The 16590-nt window shown below is 34.6% G+C and overlaps 1 long non-coding RNA gene across 4 annotated transcripts in view; it reads right to left on the reverse strand.

The window, feature by feature from the left end:
• The window catches only part of LOC108288710, a 170868-nt gene that overhangs the window by 145668 nt on the left and 8610 nt on the right, over positions 1-16590 (reverse strand). For all 4 annotated transcript variants that reach the window (XR_005196753.1, XR_005196754.1, XR_005196751.1 and 1 more), the window contains exon 2: positions 11641-11697. This is a non-coding gene — a long non-coding RNA (uncharacterized LOC108288710). The remainder of the gene's footprint in view (positions 1-11640; positions 11698-16590) is intronic.

Here is a 16590-nt window from a genome sequence, read left to right on the forward strand (position 1 = left end):
CAGCTACTCAGGAGGCTGAAGCAGGAGAATTGCTTGAACCAGGATCAGGGAAGCAGAGGTTGCAGTGAGCCAAGATCATGCCACCACACTCCAGCCTGGGCGACAGAGTGAGACTCCTTTTCAAAAAAGAAAAAAAAAGAAAATTTAGGTAAAAGTTAAAGTTCTTGGCTGCAAGCCTTCTCAGAACTGTACATGCTTTTGGAGAAGACAGGAATCATTGACCAAACACATTTGCTTATGGCAAAGGGCACTGCAGGTTTGGTTATACATGCTGAAAAATGTTCATTTGATCAATCTGAAGAAGGAAAGATATTTGGTGCAAGGCATTATTTTATTACTTTATTACATATTTTTAAAATCAGACTTGTGTGTTGAAGAAATTTATCTGTCAAAGAAATGTAGAAAACTTTGATTCCTGTTATTATTTTAAGAGGAGAGCAGCTAGGGGATATTAGAAGAATGTTTTTCTGACCATAAGTGTTATTTTTTGCATTATGTCATTCTTACATGAAGTAGTATTTTTCCAGTAAGGACAATATAATACATATATCATATTACCAGAAATGATTTGAGAACATTGTGAAGTTACCTTTAGGTGATCAATATATTACCCTCTGGCTTCCTCTGATGATGTATCAGCCAGATGAGGGGATCCCTAAAATTAGTAGCTTACTTTTTGATATTGTATTAATACATGCTTGCTCTGAAGAATAGTAATAAACACTGTGGGGGAAAAAATCATGACTCAGTGTAAATGCATCCCTGAAAACAAAATAACAATATTTCTAAATAAATACTGGAGAAAATGCCAGGGATTATATGGAGACTGAAATTTAACCTAGGTAATTAAAAATAAAACCTGAAGTTGTCCCTAATAGTGTATAGTTTACAGGTTAAACCAATGGCAGAACTTAATATCTGTTGATGCATTCCATTTAAATTTATTTAAAAATATGGTTCAAATTGTATTTTACAAATGACTTTTATTATCTGTATGTAAAACCAATATGTTCACTATTGATATGTTCTAAAACAGTCTCTAGCACTTTGTGGCCTTCAATATATGTTTTTTTAAATGAAGCACAAATTAAACTACAGACCATTAGCTTTGGTATGACATTTTTCAGGACATGTAAGTGAGTTTTACCTAATTTATCTCCAATAGCCTGAGAGTTTTTAGATACTATGAGTTAATAGCAAAATACTTCACTAGTACACAAGTTACCCATACTGATAGGTAAGAGAAAACCAAAGAGCAACAAAATCAATGATAATCATTCTATTTTAGAAAACAAAATAACATTTTAATGTGTCCCATGTGTAGAAACTGGAATTTATGAGGATTAAAATATAAGTGTTTTTGAAAAGCGATAAATGGTGGCATTTTTTCTAAGAGAAGTTGTAATATAGCCAAAATGGTTTCTTTTAATGAATTATTTTTTTGCCCATTCTATAATAGAAATATTGCTGAAAAAGAAATCTTGATGAAATAGTAAGTATAGTAAGTGTTAGTTTCTCACTAAGCTATATAAGAAATACCCAAGTCAAACTTATTAAATTAGCAGCTAATTAAGAGTATAAATTGACTTCATTGAAAAGAATTTTAAAAACCTTTATTCTGTAAAAACACCATTAAAAGAAAAGGTAAATTACAGTTGGGAGATAATAAATATTGGTAAATTGTACATCTACCGCACATTTAGAATATAAAAAAACGGCTTTAAACTATGTAAACACCACCACAAATTAAAGTAGAAAATGAGAAAAATACATGAACAGACGTTTCACTGAAGAAGATATACAGATGGGAAATAAGCACATAAAAGGAATTTCTATATCATTAGCCACCAGGGAAATGTAAATTAAAACTAAAATGAGATAGTACTACATACCTATATAAATTATGAAAATAAAAGCTTATGAAAATTCTCAATGCTGGCAAAACAGAGACACAAAATCACTCATATATTGCTGAAGAAAATGTAAAATGATACAACTACTCTGGAAAATAGTTTGTCAGTTTCTTTTAAAACAAAAAATGACCTAAAATAAGTCTCAAAATCGCACTCTTAGGAATTTGTCTCAGAGAAATGACACTTATGTTCATACAGAAACTTGTACTTGAATCCTCATAGCAGCTTTATATTTGATATCCAAGTCCTGGAAATAATCCAGATTTCATTTCACAGGTGAATGGCTATACAAGCTGTGATACAATCAAACCAGAGAATACCACTTAGAAATATAAAGGAACAGACTATTGATACATAAAACAACTTGGATGAACCTCAGGGCAATTATCCTGAGTGGAAAAAGTTAACCTCCAAGGATTACCTAGTGTATGATTCCATTTATATAACATTCTCGAAATGCCAAGACTATAGAAAATGGAAAACAGGTTAGTGGTTGTCAGGGGTTAAGATGAGTATGTGTAAGGATGTCTATAGTTGGGTAGAACAAAGGAGCCATTTGATGATGGGACAGTCTGTATCTTAAATACGGTAAGTTACATGACAAAATTTCAAATAAATACATACATTTATAATAAATCACTGTATCTGTGAATTATGGATAATTTCTGTAGCTTTACCAATGTCAATTTTCTGATTGTGGTTTTGGTATTGCACGAATTTAACATTAGAGAAAGCTGGTAAGTCTTCCTTACCAGGGGATCTCCATGGGACCTCCCTGTACCCTTGCTTGCAACTTCCTGTGAATCTATAATTACTTCAAAATAAAAAGTTACCAAAAAAAAGTCACTCAAAAGAAAATAAACCATGCATGGTATATAGGATAATAATATTGTCAGTTTTCATATTTGCTATAATAGCGTCCAGCATATATATTGGAGACAAGAAATAGTTATTTATTTTATTTTAATTTTACTTTATCTTATTTTTATTTTATTTTTTGAGACATTTTCACTCTTGTTGTCCACACTGGAATGCAAAGGCACAACCTCGGCTAACCTCAACCCCTACCTCCCGGGTTCAAGGATTCTCCTTCCTCAGCCTCCTAAGTAGCTGAGATTACAGATACGTGCCACCATGCCTGGTTAATTTTGTATTTTTAGTATAAACAGGATATCTCCATGTTGGTCAGGCTGGTCTTGAACTCCTGACCTGAGGTTATCCGCCCATCTAGGCCTCCCAAAATGCTGGGATTACAGGCATGAGCCACCGCACCTGGCCAAGAAATAGTTAATTACAAAAAAAGCTCATCAATAATAAAAGCAACACCTTTAAATTCAATCTCACAACTAACATATATATTACATGTTCAGAATGGTTTTAATATTTATTGTCCAGTACTAGCTTTTGTAATGGATATGCAATCAATGCATCTTAGAGCTTAACAAATTAGTTTCAAGACATTAATAAGACTGGGACAATAAATTGTTTTTTACTGATCTATCATAGTTGTACATATTTTTTGGAGTACATGTGGTATTTTCATACATGTGTTAATGTATAATGATCAAATTAGGATAATTGGCATATGCATTACGTCATTTATCTTTTTCTTGTGTTGAGAACATTACAATTCTTCTCTTCTAGCTATATTGAAATATATAACAAATTATTTTTAACTATAATATCCTTATTGTACTATTAAATATTTACATTCAGAATAATTAAACTAAATCTCCATCTGTAAAGAGTAGAACTTATTTCTTGTAAATACGTTTTTTTTACCCTTAACTTCTCTTTATTCCTCCCCTATTAATCCTCCCTTCCCAGCCTCTGGTAACCAACATCCTATTCACTACCTTCAAGAGATCCACTTTTTTAGTTGCCACATATGAATGAGAACATGCAATATTTGTCTTTCTTCCCTGGCTTATTTCACTTAACATAATGAACTTAATGACCTCCTTCCATGTTGCTACAAATGACAGGACTCTATTTTTCTTATGACCTAATAATATTCCATCATATGTGTATGTATATATATACATGTTTATATTTATACCACATTTTTTATCCATTTATCTGTTGATTGACCCTCAGGCTGATTTCACATTTTGGCTATTGTTAATAGTGTCCAATAAACATGGGAGGGCAAATATCTCTTTGATATACTAATTTTCTTTCCTTTGGATGTATACCTCGCAGTGCAATTGCTGAATTGTATTTTTAGTTTTTTGAGGCACCAACACAATTCTTTTATAATGGCTGCACTACTTTACATTTTCACCAATAATGCACAAGCATTCCCTTTCTCTGCATCCTCACTGGCATTTGTTATTTTTTGTGTTTTTGGTAATAGCTCTTTTAATGGGGTGAGATGATATCTAATTGTGTTTTTGATTTGCATTTCCTTGATAATTAGTGACCTGAGCATTTTTTCATATATCTGTTGGCCATTTGTATATCTTCTTTTGAGAAATCACTATTCAGGTCTTTTGTCCATTTTTTAACTGGGTTGTTATTGAGTTGTTTCAGTCCCTTATTATTCTAGTTATTAATCCCTTGCTGAATAGATGGTTTGCAAATATTTTCTCCCATTCTTTAGGTTATCTCTTCACTTTTTAAATTGTTTCCTTTGCTGTGAAGAAGCCTTTTAGCTTGATGTAATTCCATTTCCTTGTTTTTGCTTCTGTTGTCTGTGCTTTTTAGGTTTTCCAAAAAATATCTTTGTCTAGACCAATGTCCTTAGTGCTTCCCCAAAGTTTTCTTTTAGTACTTTCATAGTTTAAGGTCTTACATTTAAATATCTCATCCATTTTGAGTTGACTTTTTTATATGGAGGAAGATAAGGATCTAGATTTATTTTTCTGCATATGGATATCCTGTTATCCCAGAACCATTTATTCAAAAGGCTGTCTTTTCCCCAATGTATGTTCTTGGCACCTTTTGGAAAATAAATTATTAATTATAAGATTTCTTAAGATAATCCAAATATAGCATACACTAAGGCTACAAAAGTGGATGTCAAAATAAGTACAGTAAGCAAAGACAACCTCGATAACATGAACACTGAGGAAAAGGCTTAAATCTCTCATGTTGCCCAATTTTAAAACTTAGATGCAATATTGATTTTGTACCTTGTTAAACTAAAACTTACTTCCAGGGACCATTTTTTTTTTTTCAGGAGACCTTTTAAGATAAGAAAATTGGACTTCATTTTATCTTAATTCACCTGATGAAAGCTTTCTCATTGTCTCTCTCATTCTATCCCTTCACTACCTCCCCATTTCACTCCTTAATAGACAAAGCTTCACTTCAGACACATAAGAATCAATACAAAACTAAATACAGTGTGCTGCTACCCATCAAGGACTAAATGAAGAAGTATATGAAAAGTCTTGTACTTTGAGTAAAAACAGTAAAAACTGCCCTTTTGCTACTTAACCTTTAGTCAAAAGCCTTATTTTACTAGAAATAAGAGTATTTGATATATTTTCTTAGATGCTGACTCAGTTATAAAAGTAATATAGATTCCATCAAAACAGTGGTGTAAGCATGACTAGAATTTCTTTATGAAGTGAAGAAATACTTAAATAGGGTGCTTAGATTGATTTCATATATCTATGAAGACATTAGCATCAAGGACCAAGTTATCTTCCAGTTCAACTCTCTGCAAATTCTAGGTTATAGCTTTGATTACCATACCATAAGATGGATGCTAGAGTGTCAGCTAGCTCAAGGCTCTCAGAAGTTCCACATAGTACCTTTATTCACATATCAATAACAGTTACTTGGTCAACTACTATTGCAAAGGAAGCTGAAAGTTTCTTTTTTAAATTTTGGCAGTATGCCCACTAAAATGTATCATTTTCTAAATCTAAGGGAAGAAAACATACAATGCTTCTTAGAGGTAAATAAAACCTCCAAAATAGATGCTACATTAAGGTTCTCCAGAAAAATAAAACCAATATTATATATATAACCTATATATCATCTGTATTTTCTATCAAAAAGATAGAAATGTAGATAATTGATAGATAGATGATAGATAAATAGATAGATAGATAGAAATTATGGAGGCTGAGCAATCTCAAAATGTACAGTCAGCAACCTGGAGATTCAGGAGAGCTAGTGATGGCATAGTTCCAGTCCAAATCCAAAGATCTAAGAACTAGGAGAGCTAACAGTGTAAGTTCTAGTGTGAATTTGAAGATGTGAGAACTAGGAGAGCTGATGGTTTAAGTTCTAGTCCAAGAGCAGGAAATGACTGGTGTCTCAGCTCAGGAAGTCACACGGGTGAAGTTTCTTTTTACTCTGCCTTTTTTATTCTACTCAGATCTTCAAGTAATTGAAGGAGGCTTACCCATATTAGGGAGAGCAATCTTCTTTTACTCAGTATACTGACTTAAATATTAATTATATCCAGAAACACCTCACAGGCATATCCAGAATAATATTTGACCAACTGTCTGTGCACCCAATGGTCCAATTAAGTTAATACTTAAAAATCAGCCCTCACAAACATATTCATAACAAAATAAATAGGAAATAAGAAAATTAATCCTTACTGGTCACATGGTCATAACAGGTATTTATAACTACCTTTTTTCATCACAATCCTGTATTCTCTCTGCTTTCACAAGGTTCTCAGTTGTCTGGCAGGATGATCCAAGTCTGTTCTTGAAGGGTCTGGGCCATTTGTCAACTTGCCTGCATTGGGTTGTTGTAGTTTTCCATCGAGTTTAATCACAGGGTATGGTAATACTTAGAGAGATGGAAGTCTCTTGTATTTAAACTACATTCTCCATTTCACATCTCCGTTGTGAAATCGCAGGCCAACTTCCCCTCAGTAGTTAGACTTAATCACTCCAACCAACTCAGTAACTCCATTAATTATGATTGAGAGACATAAGGAGTCCAAAGTGGCTGAACAGCAGTCTAAATTTCCAGATCAGTGCCATTATTGTTTCCTATTCTGGTGAACTTATGCTCTGCTGGCTTAGAGGCCTTGTTCTAAAGGAGACTGCTTCTACTGTCTCCTTTAGAACAAGACCTCTAAGCCAGCAGAGCATAAGTTCACCAGAATAGGAAACAAATTTTTGCTAATCTGTCACTAGGGATCATAGTGAATGGTTCCACCCTTATTTCCACCCCTGACTCATGGATCCATGAATCTTAGCTATAGGAGAAAGAGTGCCATATATTGAATGTTGATTCAGAGCATATGTAGCCTTCTGGAGAACTTTTCCTCAGCGCTAGAAGGTATTGCCATGCATCTGGTGCTGTAACTCAGTCTTCAAAAGGCAATTCCACCATTCTGTCAAGCCAGCTCCTTCAGAATGATGTATAACATAATAAGACTAATGTCTTCCATAAGCATGGTCCCATTGCTGTACTTTTTTTGGCTATGAAATGAGTTCACTGATCAGAAATAATGCTGTGTGAAATGACATGATTTTGGATAGGGCATTCTGTAAGTCCATGGATAGTAGTTTTGGCAAAAGCATTGGGAAGCAATTCACATCCAAAGTACATGTCTATTCCAGTAAGAACAAAATGCTGCACATCCATATAGGAGTGGTCCAATCTAATCAACTTGCTACTAAGTAGCATGCTTATCACCCCAGAGAGGACTCAGTCTTCATCTCTGCTATTGGCAGTTTGGGCATCTAGAGTAGCAGTAGCCAGGTCAGCCTCAGAGAATGGAAGTCCATGTTGCTGAACGCAGACATAATCTCCATCCTTGCCATCATGACCACTTCATTCATTGTAACCACCTTGGCTGCTGCCTAGACAGAGCCAATTTTTCAAGACAGGAGAAGTGCAATAGAGAAAGAGTAATTCATGCAGAGCTGATTGTGTGGGAGACTGGAGTTTTATTATTACTCAAATCAGTCTCCTGGGCATCTGGGGAGTGGAGTTTTTAAGGACAACTTGGTGAGTGGCAGAAGCCAGTGAGCCGAGAGTGCTGATTGGTCAGGGATGAAATAATAAGGAGCCGAATCTGTCTTCTGGCTCTGAGTCAGTTCCTGGGTGGGGGCCACAAAATTCAATGAGCCAGTTTATTGATATGTGTGGTGCCAGCTGACTCATCAAGTACAGGGTTTGCAAAATATCTCAAGCACTGTTCTTAGGAGCAGTTTAGGGAGGGTCAGAATCTTGTAGTCTCCAGCTGCATGACTCCTAAACCAATATTTGTAATGCATTATGAGATTATGAAAAGTATTTGTTCAGTGCAAAGAACTTTGTATATGCAAAGAAAGGATAATATAGTCTATATTATATTTCTATTTTTATATAAAAAATAGACCTTTCATTGATTCCTAGATTAGACCCAAGGAAACAAAAAGAGATTAAAAAAAAAGATTGAAGGTTTTAGATCTTGTGTTTAAAAGATAATTAAATTATATAAGTTAAAAAAAAAAAAAACCTTTAGGAAGTGTGAGGTCCAAAGTTAATGTCTGTCAGAATATTTATGTTCATGAAAATAAAACAGCCTAAAGTATATTGTTGTTATTTTAGTTAATATTAACACTTACTAAGACCAAGCACTTTGCTAATTCTTCGGGTGAATAACGTCATTGTACTTTGTAAATAATAATATCACTTTCCCATTTTAAGTTAAGGGAAACGAGGATAAACAATATCTGTTAATTTATCCAAAGTTATAGCTAGAATTCAGGTATAAGTGAGTCAGGACCCCAGCCTTATATTCAATGCCTATTTCAATCTTTACTAAATCATATATACTATATTATATCTTACTCACTATGCTATTCAAAAAAGACCAATAGGGTAAGAAAAATAGCAATAATAGTAGCTAATATTTATTTTAAATATACCTAGTACTAAACACAATGCTGAGTTTATGGTATCATTTAATTAAATTGATTATGGAGGATATTATATTGAATAGGACATTAATATTAATGAGTATTATAAAATTAAATTCTATCACTAATGATGTTAGGATGATGAGGATGACAAAGTTGAAGGAAAGGATATGCAGATCATTGCAAGAGAACTTCTTAAACAGAACAATGGGGAAAGTAGTCCCTATTTAATAAATTGTGCTGGGAAAACTGGCTAGCCATTTACAGAAAGCTGAAACTGGATTCCTTCCTTACACCTTATACAAAAATTAACTCAAGATGGATTAAAGATTTAAATATAAGACCTAACACCATAAAAACCCTAGAAGAAAACCTGGGCATTACCACTAAGGGTATAGTCATGGGCAAGGACTTCATGACTAAAACACCAAAAGCATTGGCAACAAAAGCCAAAATAGTCAAATGGGATCTAATTAAACTAAAGACCTTCTGCACAGCCAAAAAAAAAAAAAATCATTAGAGTGAGCTGGCAAGCAACAGAATGGGAAAAACATTTGCTATCTACCCACCTGACAAAGGACTAATATCCAGAATCTAAAAAGAACTTAAACAAATTTACAAGAAAGAAACAACTGCATCAAAAGTGGGCAAATGGTATGAACAGACACTTCTCCAAAGACGACATTTATGCAGCCAACAAACATATGAAAAAAAGCTCATCACTGGTCATTAGAGAAATGCAAATCAAAATCATATTGAGATACCACCTCACACCAGTTAGAATGGTGATCATTAAAAATATCTGGAGACAACAGATGCTAGAGAGGATGTGGAGAAATAGGAATGCTTTTACACTGTTGGTGAGAGTGTGAAATTAGTTCAACCCTTGTGGAAGACAATGTGGTGATTCCACAAGGATCCAGAAATAGAAATACCATTTGACCTAGCAATCCCATTACTGGGTATGTACCCAAAAGATTATAAATCATTCTATTCTAAAGACACATGCACACATATGTTTATTGTTGCACTGTTCACAATAGCAAAGACTTGGAACCAACCCAAATGCCCATCAGTGATAGACTGGATAAAGAAGATGTGGCATATATACACCATGGAAAACTATGTGGCCATAAAAAAGGATGAGTTCTTGTCCTTTGCAGGGACAAGGATGAAGATGGAAACCATCATTTTCAGCAAAATGACCCAAGAACAGAAAATCAAACACTACCTGTTCTCACTCAGAAGTGGGTATTGAACAATGAGAACACATGGACCTAGGGATAGGAACATCACACACTGGGGCCTGTTGTTGGGAGTTGAGGGGATAGGGGAAAGATAGCAGCGGAATGGAGGGATTGGGGAGGGATAGCATTAGGAGACATACCTAATGTAGATGATGGGGTGATGGATGCAGCAAACCACCATGGCACGTGTATACATATGTAACAAACCTACATGTTCTGCACATGTACCCCAGAACTTAAAGTATAGTGATAAAAAATAAACATAAAAAAAGAAATAAAATATACCAAAAAAAGCTCAATTGTTAATTTAAGGGTTTAGCAGGAAACTTACTATCAAGTATGTTTTAATGGATATGCAAAATGAGTTTTTTTCTCTAACTGAAACAGGCTGAGTACTCTTTTTTAAAAGATTTCTTTTTTGTCATTTTGTATCTTGTAGAAAAATCAAGCTTTGTCTGAAGGCCAAGCTTTATTCCAAGGAGGCATCAATTTCCACTTTTTAAGGATATCAAAGAGGTTTCAAATCATATTCAATATTTCTCAATTAGTTGAAAGTGAGTTTCATTGTGGACCCTATATTTTTCTGTATCCCCGTCATTACTCATAGTAATGAACTAATATTTAAGATCCAATTCAGACCTCTTATGAGGTTGAAATTAATTACTTTATTTAGGTCAATTATATTGAACTCTACACTCAAATATTTTACAAATAGTACAGCTTTCTTTGTTTATTCCTTTGTTTAATTTATTTGCCTATTGTAAGAACATTACCTATGATTTGATTCTGTAATATATCATCTATTGACATTACCTGTGATTTGATTCTGTAATATATCATCTATTTCATTTCTCAGTTCAATCATGGGCCAAGATAAGATTTCCTACTCTTTATTTAATGTAACCTTACGAATGACTTGATAAATTTTGCAATATAATTTGATATCCATCTGCTGTAATTTTTTTTAAAGCTTTGATTGTATTTTGAGCCATGTTGGTAAATGAACAAAGTAAATAGACTTGGTGTGGGAAGAGGCAGTACAAACAAACACTAGAATAACCACAGATTAATTGCACCGAGTGATTAGTTTTAGAATCCGTAACATTTGATTGAGATACTATCCTTTTACTTGCAAATGTCATTCAACCTCATAAAGGAAAATTATAAAAAGGAAGTGACCATTATCTCTTTTATATGATCAGAACCAGAAAAGAGTGTTATGAGGGAAAGAGGTGAGGGGATGGGCCCATGCCACTTTAAGAGTACAAGGGTTTAAAAACACCATAGTACATTAGGGATTTCTCCAAGAAGCCGTTTGTTTCAGTTTAGTCACTTCCTTTTATGAGAGACAGCAACTCAGCTCAAAATTGCTTAAGCAAAGAAGTATTTGGCTTACATTTTCTTACTTCAGGTATAAATGGATCTTCCTGTTCATACCATGCCAGTCAATAAACTGAACGCTATTGGTTCTGAATCACATGACGGTATATTCTATCCATCTTTAATCCAATCACTATGGTTAAAAGAATGACATGCTCTAATAAACCATCCCTAGATTCTGTGATCATCCCTGGAACCAATGGCATGTAGACCTCATAGGCTAATACTTAATGAGGCATGGATTCTCAAGGAAAATTGGGGTGCACTTACCATGAGGAAGATGAATGAATGCGAGGCAGACAAATTAACAGGTGTCTACTAAACCATCTGAAAAATAAAAACACTAGACATTAGACATTTATTAGCATTGCTAGAGGCCAGGTGTGGTGGCTCACACCTGTAATCCCAGCACACTGGGAGGCTGAGGCTTGAGGTCAGGAGATCAAGACCAGCCTAGCCAACATGGTGAAACTCCGTCTCTACTAAAAATGTAAAAATTAGCCAGCCTGTAGTCCCAGCTACGCGGGAGGCCAAGTCAGGAGAATCGCATGTACCTGAGAAGTGAAGGTTGCAGTGAGCTGAGATCACACCATTGTACTCCAGCCTGGCCATCCTGGTGAGATTCTGTCATAAGAAAAGCAAAACAAAGCAAAAACCAATCATTACTAGAGAAAATGAGAAAAGACATCCTATTGCAAAACTGGCGATTGTCATTTTAAAGTATTCAGTTAAATAAGCCTCTGTTTTTCTGCTCTAAGATACTGTGTAACAGCAACATGGCTCAATTACTCTTCTTATCACATATTATATTGCACAGCATAGTGTATCTCCTTACTTGATTAAACTATTTTTCAATTGCACTGTTGCAAAATAATTTTGTTAGATATTGCATATTAAATAACCTGATTAATTTATTGCTTTTCTGATAGTTTTATTTCTTAACAGGAAGAATATACTTTGAAAGCATAAAAGGAACAAAACCATTCACTTAAACATCTGGTTTTAATATGGTGGTTTCTAATTCTTTTACGTAGTCAATTATTTTCCTTTCAAATGGAATCTAACTTAAAAGCAGCTTTGAGAAGCCTTATTAAAAGGAATTACTAAACAGTAGTGCTGGCCTTGGTAACAGAGCATTAACAAAAGGATAAATAATTAATTATTTAAAAAGCTATTCATGAAGCTTTGTTCCAAACCACACAACCTTATATGTTTACCTGTTCTGATACCATTTAACAGTTGAAAAATCAATTCCTAATCCCATTCTATTCAAAGGCTCATCAGTGCCCTGCTAACAGGAATCCTGTGCTAACAGTCACTGTGTAATGGACTCTCAGCCTATCATTTTCTTAATTTGTTCCATTTGCAAAGCAAATCTCCACACTGACCTTTTAAATGAATAACTACTCTGAAATGGCCTCAAATAATATAACTGATGAATTACCTCCTTTTCTTCTGTCTCTTTAAACAGATCATTTTTGTTCTGACATCTCCCAATATTTCCTGCTACTAAAATGTTCCTGCTGTTCATTCAGTCTTCTGTGGATCTGTATAAATTTACTCCTATGGATAGCTGGAAGTTCAAAAGGATAATATTTATCTTTGTGAAAGGTATGTATGATGAAAGCAACAAGTTAAAATTTGCTCTATTTGCTTCCAACCTACCCTTCCACACACATCTCCTGCCGGATTTGAATTATTTCAAGTTATGTTTAACCGTCTAAACACATTCTTCCAATGCATTCTGCATAAGCCAGCATTTTCTCAGGTAAATGTTCCTTGATTTCTGGTGGGATGCCATTTCTATGATTTCCAGCTTTAGAAAATTGCATACTTTTTACTCCTAAAGATATCAATATTTTCCATAATGTTGTATGCCAGCCCATGTTAGGAGAATTAAGCAGATGAATAAAGAGACTTTAGAGTTGAAAGGTTTGGTATAAGTATTTTGGAAAGAAAAATGTGGCTAAAATCTCAGAAAATGTTTGATTGCCCTGGGGTTACTGATGGATAAGGTAGTTTAGAGGCCGTGATTTGAGCTGTCACTAGTTTATAAGCCATAATTATTTCCTGGAACAGCATTCAGCTGCAATATGATTTGAGACATCAGCTATAAAAAAACACATATATTTTCAACTTTAGAGATTATGAGAGAAAAAATGAAAGAGTCATAGCACATCTAAGTTCCAGCATATGTCCATGTAGTGGGCTGTGGAATGGAGTCTTCAGGCTAGTGTTGAAATTGAATAGATCTTTAGAACTATATTGTTGGGCATGTTTAAAACATGAATGTTAGACTATTTCCCTGATGACAGTAAGAACTGAAATCAAGAAGATTGTAAGTTGGGATTCACTTCCCTCTCTAATACTTTGGGAAAATATAATAATTGGGAGGTTAAATATTAAGAGAAGCAGGAGGCAGCCAAATCCCTAGGCAGATAGGGGTGGGTCCCCAGTGAAACCCCACCTCCAAGCCAAAGACTGTTTAAGGCCTGAAAGTCGAGCTACAAGTTGTATCCATGCCCCAGATTAGAAACTTGTCTTCATGTTTGGTGCATTTTTCTCTGATTGATCCCCACCCTTTCCTAATTGGTTTTCTACACTGTTGTGCCCACCTTTGAGTGATGTCTTCCATTTATTTAATGTTTTTTGCATACTCACAAACTGATTGGCACATACTTCCCATTCCCAACCACATGGGGGACTTTCCCACCTTCAGGTAGGGAAACCACCCCCTGTGTCGCCTCTTTGCTGAGAGCTTTCCTTTTGCTGAATAAATTCTACTCCACTCACTCTCTGGTGTCCATGCACATAATTTTTTCTGGTTGTGAGACAAGAACTGAGACATAGCTGAGCTAAGGATCAGAAAGACCTCAATAATATGACAGTAAAGGATGTTTTTATATTGACTAGTCATGTATTTCATGAATCTGAATAAAGGGGTTCTCTTTCAATGAAGAAAAACAATGGTGTCAATTTAATGCCATTAGCACCATTATTTCTCCTGACTTGTAATATATTAGAATGGGAGGTTGAGCCATTTCCACTTTAGAAGTTAACAGGGCTAATGGCACTCTAGGGAAAATTGAGTCTTAGTGAAGGTAGAGGAAGAAGGAAATAGTTCATTTAGATCCTGAAGTTCTATACAAGTTTTGGAGCACAGTCGTGGGGAAACAAAATCAAAAGGAAGAAGCATTAGCCATCAAATGATGAATGTGCGTAAGAGGATAATTGAAAGCTCGCATTTTCACATGGTAAAGGGCAGAATTGAAAAAGATTGACAGCTTGATAAAAATAGTGATTTTTGCTCAATTTTAAAGTGTATATTACAAATAATTTTTTCTTGTATCTCTGAAGAAATCTCTTCCAAAAAGCTAGTTGGGAAGATTATTTAGATTACAGTATATCTACCTTCTATTGGAAAAAGTTAGTTGAAATTTCTGGGAGAACCCAGGCTTCAGAAAATTGCAAAAGTGAAGATGGCTGTAGAGAATTTAGAGAAAAATACTTTGATCAAAGATTCCCAAGTGATTTATATTCTCAATCACTCACTTCCCAATGGAAATGCATATAGTCTCTCTGTGGCCATAAAAACAAAGCTTTATTGGAAAGTCTACATATCCACTGGGAAAATGGCCCTTGGTTAGAATTTCTTTTACCCCACATGGAAGAGATCAGTAGTTATCCAATGGGTCTTCTGCCAAGAGAATCACAGCAGGTGGCATTTGATCTTTGAGGGTATTTATTGCATTTTCTCACTATGCTATATATCACTAATCCAATAAGCTTATATTACTTAATTTCTTATTTTTTGATTTTATTTTTGAATGTTTCTTACAGGTTATCATCTTAAATAAACATTGTCTACATTCAAGACTTCCAACCTCTAACAATTTCATTTATTTATCTTGCTAGAAATAACATGACTAAGAATATAAATATAAGAATATGATGGTTTTTAAAATACCAATATTTCTGTAGGACTAACTAGGTGTGAAAAAACTAACATTTTTTAAATGCATAATATCATTACAGTCTTTTTACTGAAATGGTTATGTGTGTCCTGTCTTCTATTTAAAATAAATTCAGTCGATTGCTAGGAACAGTATGTGATGCTTTCCATTTAAGGTAGCAGTGAGTTTACTGTCCTCCAGATAGATTATTTGTCCTTATGAATGCAGATAAATAAACTAATCGTTACAGGAATAGAGATAGGATGACAAGACAACACATGCTATAGTCTGACTGGGCTACTGTCTACAATACTGGTCAACATTAAACTAGTATGAGACTCCTGTGAATTATAAACTGAAAGATTAGACTGGTGAAGGACCCCTAAGAAGTCATGCAGAAATCAGTAAAGGAGTGTTTCCTACTATATTCCTGCCAGATAATCATCTGTTTAAACATTCTAGTGATGAGATAACTATAATTTTTGGTTTTTCTTTATAAATTACTTAAGCCATAGATTTATCTCAAGAAAGCTTTAGTCATCCCCATCAGGACAATCTATTAAGATTATTCTTAAATTTAATGTAATTACTGAAAATAACTTCTATGTCTTCCTTTTTTACTTTTATTTTAAGTTCTGAGGTGCATGTGCAGATCATGCAGGATTGTTCATATGTATACACATGCCATATGTAAGGTTTGCTACATCAATCCTCCTGTCATCTACATTAGGTATTTCTCCTAATGTTATCCCTCCCCAAGCCCTCCACCCCCTGCTATCCCTCCCCTAGCTCCACCCACTCCCAACAGGGCCTGATGTGTGATGTTCCCTTCCCTGTGTCCGTGTGTTCTTATTGTTCAGCACTCACTTATGAGTGAGAATATGTGGTGTTTGGTTTTCTATTCTTGTGTCAGTTTGCTGAGAATTATGGTTTCTAGCTTCATCCATGTCCCTGCAAAAGATATGAACTCATCCTTTTTTATGGCTACATAGTATTCCATGGTGTATATGTGCCACATTTTCTTTATCCAGTCTATCATTGATGGACATTTGGATTGGTTCCAAGTCTTTGCTAGTGTGAACAGTGCAACAATAAACATACGTGTGCATGTGTCTTTAGAATAGAATGATTTATAATCCTTTGGATATATACCCAGTATTAGGATTGCTGGGTTAAATGGTATTTGTCATCCTAGATCCTTGAGAAATTGCCACACTGTCTTCCACGATGGTTAAACTAATTTCACACTCCCACCAACAGCGTAAAA

Source organism: Cebus imitator, unplaced genomic scaffold (assembly GCF_001604975.1).
Source record: "Cebus imitator isolate Cc_AM_T3 unplaced genomic scaffold, Cebus_imitator-1.0 Scaffold383, whole genome shotgun sequence".
NCBI lineage: Eukaryota > Metazoa > Chordata > Mammalia > Primates > Cebidae > Cebus > Cebus imitator.